Raw genomic sequence first — 12527 nt, 5'->3', positions numbered from 1 at the left:
TATTTTAAAAAACACCCCCGCTTTTTAAGTACACCTCACTTACAGGGATCTAGTTTATTGCAATTCACTGGCCAAAGCTCTATTTATGAAGCTACTATTCATTACTGCAGCATTGCTTTAAATTGAAGCAAGTCAAATATTCATCAACGGGGTAATGGATAAAAAAATTATTATTTATATATTAAAATGTTACAAAAATGAGTTAGACCCATAACTACTGAAATGAAAAAATGTCCAATATATGTTAAATTTAAAAATTTATTTATTTATTTATTTAGGTTATGCTGGGTCTTAGCTGCAGCAGGCGGGATCTTCATTGCGGCATGTTTAATTGCAGCATATGTATATGGGCTTCTCAGTTGCGGCATGCATGTGGGATTTAGTTCCCCAACCAAGGATCGAACCCGGGCCCCCTGCATTGGGAGCTCAGAGTCTTACCCACTGTGCCACCAGGGAAGTTCCCAATATATGTTAAATTAAAAGCAATTTGCTGAGCAGCGTGTAAAGCATATTCCCATTTCTCTGGAAGATATGATGATTTTAGAGCATTCTTACAGTCTTAGCTGTTCATTTTTATGATATTTGAATCTTTTACCAAAATAAACATTTTTGTATAAGTGAGAAAAAGTTATTCTACAAAACATCAGTGTTTTTAAAAACTCAGTGAAAAACTTTTTCTTAACTAATTTTATTATTGAATTTAATTGAAGGTCTGTCCTCATTGGCTAAGTGATTTACATTATATAAACATAGAAAAATACAATTACTATCTTCTAGGAACTTAAATTAGAACAAAAACCAAACTCACAGAATTCAGCAGCTGTGGATTACCCAGAAAAGGGATTGGACTTGTTGTCACAAAAATCTGAGCATAAACTTGGCAGTCACTAATTAACTTTGTGTCTTCAGACTCAAACTCTTGGAGGCTCCCATTCCTCATTTGCAAAATGAGGATTAACAGAAAAACTGATGTAGGAGATCTGAGAAGCAAACGTGGGACTACCGGGACTTCCCTGGTGGTCCAGTGGTAAAGAATTCACCTTCCAATGCAGAGGACGCGGGTTCGATCCCTGGTCTGGGACTAAGATCCCACATGCCGCAGGACAACTAAGCCCGCGTGCCGCAAACTACAGAGCCCACGAGCTCTGGAGCCCATGCGCCACAACTAGAGAGAGAAAACCTGCAGGCCACAACTGGAGAGAAGCCTGCGCACCACAACGGAAGATCCCACATGCTGCAACTAAGACCCAGTGCAGCCAAAAAAATAGAGGGAAAAAAAAAAGTGGAATTACCGTAGGCAGAAGGAAAAATAAACAGCCACGAAAAGTAAAATGAGAGATTAGACGGAGATATACACATCAGATCCCCATCTTACCCCCTCCCAAAGTCTGGAGTTATAGCTACGCTGGAGAATTGATTTACGCTGGTCACCTGCATGATTGAAAAAATAACCACACTCATCTCACCTCTACTACTTAATAATGATTTGAGAGTTTTAGCCAATGTAACGAGACCAAAATAAGACACAAAAGGTACAATTGCTAGAAACATATAGTCAAAATTATAAAACAGAAAACTTGAATCTAGCCTTAGTTAAAATCAAAAGAAACAATTGGTCACAAGGGTATTTGAGGCGAGGCTGAAAAGGAAATATATTTTTGCCAAAATTATTTGAGAATGCAGATGCTTTGCTGGTTATTGTCATCTTAGCAAGAGAAGGAAGAAAAAGTTAGCACTGTTGGGGACCAGCCAGGTGTCATCAAAGATCTAATTTATGATTAAACTGTACATGCTTGCTTCCTTGTCATCGTCATAACAGTTCTTTGCAATGTGCTTACTGGTATTTAAAAAGGAGGAACTAAAGACTTTCCATGAGATAGTCATCTATTAGAGTATAAGAGGTTTTTTTTGTTTCTGTTTAATCTCACAGGAATGTAACCTTTAACCACAAGGCTTGGGATAACGATAAAACTTGTAAAGTATATTTATTATGACAGATTGTATTTGTTCATTTAGGCCACAGAATATGCTTGCTATAGGAAGCTGAATTTGCTCCCTTAATCCGCAAATGAACTTAATGGTTTTATGATAATTAATGTACTATTTTATAAATGAAGTAATTTGTGTTGCATACACGTTGATTGGCTCAAAGTGTTGCTGGGAGGGCTGGAGAACCAGGTTTGAGGTTATGTGCTAAGACCCACAACCAAAATTTTGGCATAGAACCAGTCTGGAGAGGGCACCTCTGCTGCCATCCCAGAGGGGTAAACGTGCAGTGACATTGCTGATGGCACTGGGAACTGGAGGCTACCACTGGTATTGTTGCCACTGCTGATGCCAGAAGCTGGATGTTGCTGCCACCATCTCTATTACTGTCAGTGACGATGCTCCACTGTCTCTATTTATTCCTTAGCTCCCAATTTGGAATTCAGGACAGGGCATTTGATTGGCTGTACCTAGGTCATGTGCTCAGTCCCATCTGCAAAGGAGACTGGGAAACTAAGTATCTGGCAGTTTCAGCTTCTATGCTGGGAGAAGGGTATACCATTCACCAAGACCGTTAAGATGGGGAAAAGGGTTCCAAATATAGGAATGGGATTCCCATATAGGAAAGGGGTTCAGATTCTAAGCAGTCATTAAAAAATATATAATCACATGATTTAAAAAATTAATTAATTAATTAATTTATTATTTTGGGCTGAGTTGGGTCTTTGTTGCTGTGCAGGGGCTTTTTCTAGTTGTGGCGAGCGGGGGCTACTCTTTGTTGTGGTGCACCGGCTTCTCATTGTGGTGGCTTCTCTTGTTGTGGAGAACGGGCTCTAGGTGCGCGGGCTTCAATAGTTGTGGCACACGGGCTTCGTTGCTCCACCGCATGTGGGATCTTCCAAGACCAGGTCTTGAACCCGTGTCCCCTGCATTGGCAGGTGGGTTCTTAACCACTGCGCCACCAGGGAAGTCCCCACTAAAAAATATAAAGTCCATCATAACTGGTTAACTTCAACTCTCCTCTTACTTTGCACCTGTGCCCACACAAGTGCATGTTGTGAGAACATCACCTCCCCATATTGATTGAATTCACTTTCGACGTATGGCCACTGGATCAAATGAATTTGCAACACTGCCAGACTATTCTGCTTTAGTTTCTTAACACATTCATTTTTCTGCTTTCTGACACACTATCTCATATTTCTCTCCTCAAATCTGCGGCATCTCTCCCTCAGCCCAGCAGTGTCTCTGCTTAGTGATCCCTCGAGAAAACAGACACGTTAGAGGAGCGCTATCTTCTCTTCCCACAAACCAAAACCCTTCCCCTTTGTCCTCTGGCTCCTACCCCCTCTCACCTACTCAACTCCTTTGCTCCTGAACTCTCCCCTTTTTCACAGTCTACTGGATCGTTCCCACTGGCATGGAAACATGTATTCACATGCCCTATCTTCAAAATCATGCTGTCTAAGCAAAACAAAAACCTGCTCCAACCCCATGTCCCCTTCCAACTTCTGCCTTGTGTCTCTGTCCTTTTTCTTAAACAAACCTCATCATCAGAATTGTCTATCCTTGCTCTCACTCTTCCTCAAATCCAGTTTTTCCACAAACTACTTCAGTCAGGCTCTGTCCTCACTGTTTTATCAAGGTCACCAATGACCTACTTCTTGCCAAAGCCCATGTTTGTTTGTTGGATTTTTCTGTTGGCATCTTATTGAACTTCTCAGCAGCATGTGATACTGTTGAACACTCTGTCCTTTTTAAAACACTTTCTTCTTGAGCTTCCAGGACTTCACACTGGTTTTTCTCCTCCTTCTCAACCTACTTTGTTTCCCCAGGACTCCTGTCCTTTGTAGTCTCTTCTCCTCCATCTAATTCTCTCCCTCAGTGATTTCTCCAGTCTCTTTACCTAATTTTTTTTAAAGCTCAAGAGTATTTATGGGAATTCAAAAATATACAGCATCCAACAAGATAAAATTAATAAAGTCTAATAAAAAATTATCAGCATGCAAAAAAGGAAGATATTATGATCCATAAAAGGGAGAAAATAATCAATTAATCAAAACCAGTCCAGATGGGACACACAAGATAGAATTTTGTAAACCAGGAAAGTTAACAATTACTGTAACTATATTACCTAAGTTTAAGAAGCTAGAGTGGGCTTCCCTGGTGACGCAGTGGTTAAGAATCCGCCTGCCAACGCAGGGGAGACGGGTTTGAGCCCTGGTCTGGGAAGATCCCACATGCCACAGAGCAACTAAGCCTGTGCGCCACAACTACTGAGCCTGCACCCTAGAGCCCTTGAGCCACGACTACTGAGCCCATGTGCCACAACTACTGAAGCCCACACATCTAGAACCTGTGCTCTGCAACGAGAGAAGCCACCTTAATGAGAGGCCTGTGCACTGCAACAAAGACTAGTCCCCGCTCGTGGCAACTAGAAAGAAAGCCCATGTGCAATGAAGACCTAACGCAGTCAAAAATAAATAAATAAATAAATTTATTTAAAAAAAAAAGCTAGAGTAAATATTGCACATGTTAAGACAGAAAATGTTTAAAAAGACCCAAATTGGACTTCCAGGGATGAAAACTGCAATGTGTGAAATGAAAAACATACTGGGTAGGATTAATGATGGATTAGACATTGGAGAAGAAATGATTATTGAACTTGAAGTCATAGTAATCGAAACTATACAAATGAAACACAGAAAAATGACTGGAAAAAACCACGAAGCATTCATGAGTATTTAATATTTCTTTTTTAAAAAATAAATTTATTTATGTAATTTTTGTCTGCATTGGGTCTTTGTTGCTGCGTGCAGGCTTTCTTTAGTTGCAGCGAGCGGGGGCTACTCTTTGTTGCAGTACGTGTGTTTCTCATTGCAGTGGCTTCTCTTGTTGCAGAGCACAGGCCCTAGAGTGCACGGGCTTCAGTAGTTGTGGCACACGGGCTTAGTTGCTCCACCACGTGTGGGATCTTCCAAGACCAGGGCTTGAACTCGTGTTCCCTGCATTGGCAGGCGGATTCTTAACCACTGCACCATCAGGGAAGTCCCTTAATATTTCTTACAGTGCAGGTCTACCAGAGATGAGATGAATCCTTTCAGTTTTTTCCTGAACCTATTTTATTTCTCCACGAATTTTACCATATTTCCACTCAACTTGTTATTTTGAAAAATTTCAAGCTTAATTAAAAGTTAGGGGACTTCCCTCATGGTCCAGTAGTTAGGAATCCACCTTCCAATGCAGGGGACGTGGGTTCAAGCCCTGGTCCGGGAAGATCCCACATGCCGTGGAGCAACTAAGCCTGTGCACCACAACTACTGAGCCTGCGTGCCACAACTAACGAAGAGCCTGTGTGGCAACTAAGACTGGATGCAGCCGAAAATAAATAAATTAAAAATAAATAAATAAATAAATAAAAGTTGAAAGAATAGTAACTATGAACTCTTCCATGAAGCCCATCAGTTGCTAACATTTTGCCCACATTTATGTGTGAACTTTCTCTCTTCCTCTCTCCCTCACCTCTCCCCCTGCCCCACACACTTTATTTTTTTGCTGGACCATTTAGAAGCAAGTTTCAATCAGCATGATACTTCTCCCTTAAATATTTTAGCATGTATACTCCTAGACTGGAATAAAGATTTTCCTAAGTAACTATAGTACTATTATTACATCTAAGAAAATTAAGAATAAATTAGTATCACCTAATATGCAGTGCATATTCAAAGTTCCCCCAAATCTCTGATATATAACTTTTATAGAAGTTTTTCCTTTAAGTCCAAGATCCAATCAAGATTTACCTATTACATGTGGTCATTAATATTGTAACCGAAAGTGGGGTCCGGCTGCTCGCTGCTCAAAAGCCATTAAAGAGGTCAGGTTGGTGGAAAGGAAAGTTTGCTTTATTTCAGATGCTGGCAACTGAGGGGGTGGGAGGGTGGAGGGCAGACACCTGTCCAAAGGCCAACCCACCCGCCCCCCCGCCACCAGCCGCAACAATCAGGGGGCAAGAGCTTTTATAGACAGAGGGAGGGGTCTGCATGCAGAAACAGCACAGTCAGCTCTGACAGTCATCTTGAAATTGATCATCGGTGGTCTGACCAGCGTCATCTTGATAGTTTTAGGTACAGCTAATCTTCAGTTCCATGATCAGTTTGTTCCCATTTCCTTGAGCCCAATTCTTGGAATTGTGGGAGCTTATGTCATAGCTACAGTCTGGTCATCGTGTAGTTAACTTTTTCCACCTGCTGGGGGTTTCAGAATCTGTAAGACAGCTCACAGGATACAGTTCAGAATATTATCTATAGCCCTTGAGTAGGAACTAAAGAACCTTGACTATGCTTAATGACTAAACTATTATTATTTAGTCTTGTTGGACTGCTTTCTTTGCTTCTGCATTTTCTCACTTCTCTGATTAAACTTATTCTTTGGCTAAAGTTTTTCCACAGACAAAAGGCAGGCTGAGGACATGGTGGGGCATAGACCATAGGGCCCTGCTCCATTTCAATATCTCTAGTCTCTTTTATAGTAAAACAGACACCCCCTTCCCTGCCTCTCCCCTACCCCCCTGCCATTGTTGACTTTTTGGAAGAGCCCTCTCCTGCAGAATGCATTCTAGATCAGTGTTTCTCAGCTTGGGTGATTTTTACCCCCATGGGTAAATTGGCAATGTCTGGAGATGTTTTTGACTGTCACAACTTGGGAGGTGTATCTTAATCCTTTTGGGCTGCTATAACAAAATAACATAGATTGGGTGGTTTATAAACAACAGACATTTATTTATCACAGTTCTAGAGGCTGGGAAGTCCAAGGTCAAGGTGCCAGCAAGTTCAGTGTCTGGTGAAGGCCCACTTCCTGGTTCATAGACTTTTTTTTTGCTATAATCTCAAATGGTGAAAGGAGGAAGGGAGATTTCTTGGGCTTCTTTTTTCTAAATCCGTGTGGCTTGTGGGATTTTAGTTCCCTGACCAGGGGTTGCACCCGGGTTGGGCCTCTTTTATAAGGATACTAATTCCATTCATGAGGGCTCTACCTTCACAACCTAATCACCTCCCAAAGGTCCCACCTCCTAATGCTATCATCTTGGGGATTAGGATATCAACGTATGAACTTTGTGGTGGGGGGCATGAACATTCAATCTATAGCAAGGTGCTACTGGAATGTAGTGGGTAGGGGACAGGGATGCGTCTAAACATCCTGCAATGCACAGAGCAGTTCCCACAAGAAAGAATTACCATCCTAAAATGTCAGTAGTGCCAAGGTTGAGAAACCCTGGTCCAGATTTATCTGATTGTTTACTTATGATTGGGTTCAGGTTTGACACTTTTTTTGGTGAGAAACCTACACAGATGATTTTGTGGCTTTTTAGTAAATCTCATCAGGAGGCTCTTCCTGTCAAATTGTCCCTCTTGGTGGTCCCTAAGTCTGATCATTTGGTTAGAGTGGAGACTGCTGAATCTCTCAACTGAAAAGCTACCTTTCCTGCTTTGTACTTAGTAAAAACTACAAAGGGATAGTTTGTAGTTTGGGGTGATACTTGGAGATCTTGTGAATATTCTATTGCCTCCAAATATTTTACCCAATAATTTAGCATCCATTGATAATCCTTGCCGGAACCAACTATTACACGGGGGATTTCAGAATGGTTGTTTTCTTTTATTCTATCATTCCTTCTATGATTTTTAGCTGGGATCCTTCTGTAAAGAAGAGCTTTTCATTTCTATTTTTCTTTTTCATTTTACTATTACTATGGACTAATGGAAATTTTAATTTAACATATTATAAACCATTATCATTGTTAACGCATTTCGATGCTCAAATTGCCACTAATTTGGCCAATGGGAGTCACTTTAAGCTGTCTCCTATGTCCTTTTGACATTTCCCTTAGTCTCTGAGCTTTCTTTAGTCTTCCTTTCTTTTTAAAATGATGCTTTATTATTTTTATTTTTTATTTATTTATTTTTATTTTTTTATTTTTTATTTTTATTTTTACTTTTCCTAGTTATTGACCACATTCTCCACACTGTACATCTCATACCCATGACTCATTTACTTTGCAATTGGAAGTTTGTACCTCTTAGTCTCTCTCACTTATTTCTTTCCTCCCCCACCCTTTTTTTTTAGCCTTCTTAGTCTTCTTTGCTTTCTGGCACAAAATACGTCCCAGGCTCACCTTCTACTTTCCCAGCCCCTGCCCTGGAATCATCTATTTCTCCAAATATTCCTTTTTTAAAAAAATTTTTTTATGGAGCATAGTGTTTAGAACCAAGAACTGGGTGTCAGATATGTTCATTGCTACTAGAGTATCATTGCTTCTAAGCCCTTTCAGTTGACAGAGCAAAAATCATGATCTCTTGAAAAACATATGCATTTGAAAAAATTCTAATACCACCAACTCAAATTCAACAAATACCACTAGATCTCTGTCCTTCTATATTTGTATCTTCCTTCTCGCACAGTGAGAATCCTGGTTCTCAATGAAAGCAATATATATTTGTGCATTTGTTCTACCCTATAATATATCCAAAATGGTTTGCGGATTACTCCCCAATAATGATTTTTATTAGCCTGTGGTTTATCCCTTCCTTTTGTGAAAAAAATGAATACAGATAGAAGCACTTCCAGAAAGGCGTAATAAAGGTCTCTGCAAATCTGGTCCTCCATGAAAGCAACAAAAACACAGGCAAAAAGGTCAAAATCAACTTTTTCAGAACTCTGGAAATTAACCAAAGGCTTGCTGAAATTCGAGAAGGATTTATTAAAAAAAAACAGCTAAAACTAGGTAAGAACAGAAAGCTTTCTGGCATTTTAACTTACTCTATTCTCCTCCCCTTCTCCTTAGCTTTGCAGTAGACATGAAACTAGTAGCTATGAAAACAAGCAGCCTAGAAGCCCCTGGAGGGGACAGAGTAGGTTTGAATCTCCCTGCAAAATCCCCAAGTCAGAGAACTATCACTATCTGATCTGTCTGGTAGCTCTCTAAGAATCTCCACTCTTAGGACTTGTTTTTATTTGAACTGACTCAGAGCTCACTCCATGCAAACAGCCCTATCACCAGGGGATTTGTTGAAAAAAAAAATCAGCAGTAATTGTTTAACATCACAGCTGCCAGAGGTGGTAATGCCAGTTGGGGCTAACAAGGGGCTGACCAAAGAACTTGAAAGGAAAAACTGGGGAATGAGATGTCCATAGAGGGCTTTGATAATATCTGACTTATTCTTGGAACTCTAGAAGGACACCTGCATGTGCAGGGCTGTGCACATGTCCAGGAAAGACCTGAGAGGCCGCAACCTCTCGCTTCTGGCCAATCTTGAGGCTCTGCACAAGCAGGAAGTGAAGGATAAGGCAGAGTTGTAAACTACCTGCTGAAGCACTGACGTCATGACCAAACACACATACAGAGCCCCTTGGCAAAGGCTGGGAATCTCTCTCCAATTATTAGCTGATTGTTAAACTAATTGAGTAGAGACTTCAGTGGCTGCATAGACCAGAAATACAGACTTTACAGAATTATTCCAGGGGAGTCATTAAGCAACAAATAGCAACAGCATTAACAACAAACTGGAACAACAATAAAGTCTGGGGAGTTGGGAATCTGATTTCCAGAGTTGCCACATTATATTATTTAATATGTTCAGTTTTCAAGAAAAAAATTATGATTCATAATGAGGCATTATTCATGTCTGGACATAAAAGAATGACCCATACATAGGAAAAAAAAGCAGTCAATAAGACCTGTCCCTGTGAAAGTCCAGACATTGGACTTAGTAGATAAAGGTTTTAAATCAGCTATTATAAATGTGTTCAAAGAACTAAAGGAAACCATATCTAAAAAACTAAATTAAAGTATGAGAACAATGCTGTACCAAATAGAGAATATCAGTAAAGAAATGGAAATTATAAAAGGGGACCAAGTAGAAATTCAGGAGTTGAAAAGTATAATAACTGAAATGAAAAATTCACTAGAGGGGCTAAACAGAAGATCTGAGCTGGAAGAAAGAATCAGCAAACTTGAAAATAGGTCATTTGAGATCATCCAGTCTGAGAAACAGAAAGACAAAAGAATGAAGAAAAATGAACAGAGCCTAAGAGACTGTGGGACACACATGGTCAAGCATACTAACTTATGAATAATGGGAGTCACAGAAGGAGAGGAGAGAGAAAAAGAATAAAGAAATAATAGCAGAAAAATTCCCAAATTTGATAAAAAACATTCATTTGCACATTCAGGAAACTCAACTAATTCCAAGTATGATATGCTCAAGTGATGCATACCTAGCTGCATCAGAGTCAAAGTGTTGAAAACAAAAACCAACGAGCATATCTTGAAAGCAGCAAGAGGAAAGTGACTCATCACATAAAAGAAAATAATAACATTAACAGCTGACTTCTCATCAGAAACCATGGAGACCAGAAGGCAGTGGGATGACATATTCAAAGTGCTGAAGGAAAAAGATTGTCAACAAGCATTTCCATATCCAGCAAAATTATCCTTCAAAATGAAGGAGAAATTAAGACCTTCCCATATAAATAAAAACCAAGAGAATTCATTGCTAGCAGACTTGCCCTAAAAACAATACTAAAGGGAGTCTTTCAGGCTGAAATGAAAGACTCAAATCAACACAAAGAAATAAAGAATAGCAATAAGTACATGAAAAGATATTCAACGTTATTAGCTGTCAGGGAAATACAATTCCAAACCTCTATGAGGTACCACTTCACACTCACTAGGATAACTAAAATAAAAAATGTAGACAATCAACAAGTGTTGGCAAAGATGTAGGGAATTTGGAACCCTCATACAGTGCTGGTAGAACTATAAAATGGTGCGGCCACTTTGGAAGACAGCTTGACAGTTCCTCAAAATTCTAGAGATAGAGTGGCCATATGAGCCAGCAATTCAGTTACACAAGTGAAATGAAAACATGTGTCCACACAATTTGTACATGTATATTACAGCAGTGTTGTATGGAAATAACCCACATGTCTCTCAACTGATAAATGGATAAACAAAATGTGGTGTATGCATACAGTGGAATATTATTTGGCCACAAAAGGAAACCAAATATTGATACATGTTACAAGATGGATGAATCTTGGAAATGTTATGCTTAGTGAACAAAGCCAGAACCAAAAGATAACATGCTGTATGTACGATTCCATTTATATGAAATGTCCATAAATCCATATTCATGGAAAATAGATAAATGTTTGCCAGGAGCTGCAGGAAAAGGGGGATAGGGAGTGACTGTAATGAGCAAAGGGTTTCTTTTGGTGTTAATGAAAATGTTCTAAAATTGATTGTGGTGATGATTGCATATCTTCATGAATATACTAAAAACCAGGAAATGTGTACTTTAAAAGGGTGAATTTTACATTATATGAATTATTTCTCAATAATTCTGTAATAAAAATTAGGAAATATAGACAATATAGGCTTATTTACCCACTTTTTTCTTAACAAAATGTACCATACTATACTTTTGAACTCTGCTTTTTTTTTCACTTAACACTATATCTTGGCATTCTCTTCATACTAGTACTTAGAACTCTTCATTCTCTTTTATGGCTATGTAGTACTCAATTGTGTAGCTGTACTATCTTTAATTCAACAAGTTTCTTATGTAGCTGGCATTTGGGTTGTTTTTAATGTTTTGATATTAAAAATAATGCCACAATTAATAACCTTGTGCATTTGTTGTTTTATTTTTTGCAGATGTATCCCCTGGGTAAATTCCTTTAAAAGGGATTACTGAGTCAAGAGGTAAATGCCTATGAATATACAGTTTTGTTAAATATTGCCAAATTTTCCTTCCATAGCGTTTGTTCTATTTTGTTCCTCCAACAGCAGTGTAAGACAGTGCCTATTTTCCTCACAGCCTCACTAAAAGGGTAAGTTGTCAACCTCTTGAATTTTTGTCAATCAATGAGTGATAAACAGTATCTCTATAGTTTCATTTTGAATTCTACTTTGAGTGAAGTTGAACATCTTTTGATATGTTTAAAGAACTTTCTATGTCTTTTTTAATGAACTGCCATGTCCTTTGCCCATTTTTTTCTACCAGGTTTTTGGGCTTGTTTTTCTAGATTTTTACAGAGCTCTTTATATATTCTAGCTATTGACTATGAATATCATGTAAACTGGTGACTCCTAAACCATATGCCCATGCCTGAGCTCCAAATTTGCATATCCAACTATCTACTTTTTTTTTTCCAACTGTCTACTTCACACTTCCACTCAGATACCCAATAGGCATCTTACATGTACCATGGCAAAAACAGAACTCTATATTTTCCCCCTCAGTAAATTCTCACTTCAATAAATAAATATATCTCAATACCCAACATCTGACCATTTTTCTGTATCTTCTCTGATATAACCCCGACCAAGCCACCATCATTTATCTCTCTGACTATGGCAGCACTTCCTAACAGTCCTCCCCACTTCCATCTTTACCTCTCCCCTCCCCCATAATCCATTTTCCCAAATAGTGAGCAGGATGATCTCTTTTTTTTTTTTAAACTTTTCCATTTAAAAAAAA

Source organism: Balaenoptera borealis (assembly GCF_965194805.1).
Source record: "Balaenoptera borealis genome assembly, chromosome: 20".
Lineage (NCBI taxonomy): Eukaryota > Metazoa > Chordata > Mammalia > Artiodactyla > Balaenopteridae > Balaenoptera > Balaenoptera borealis.
Note: the sequence above shows the minus strand (reverse complement) of the source record.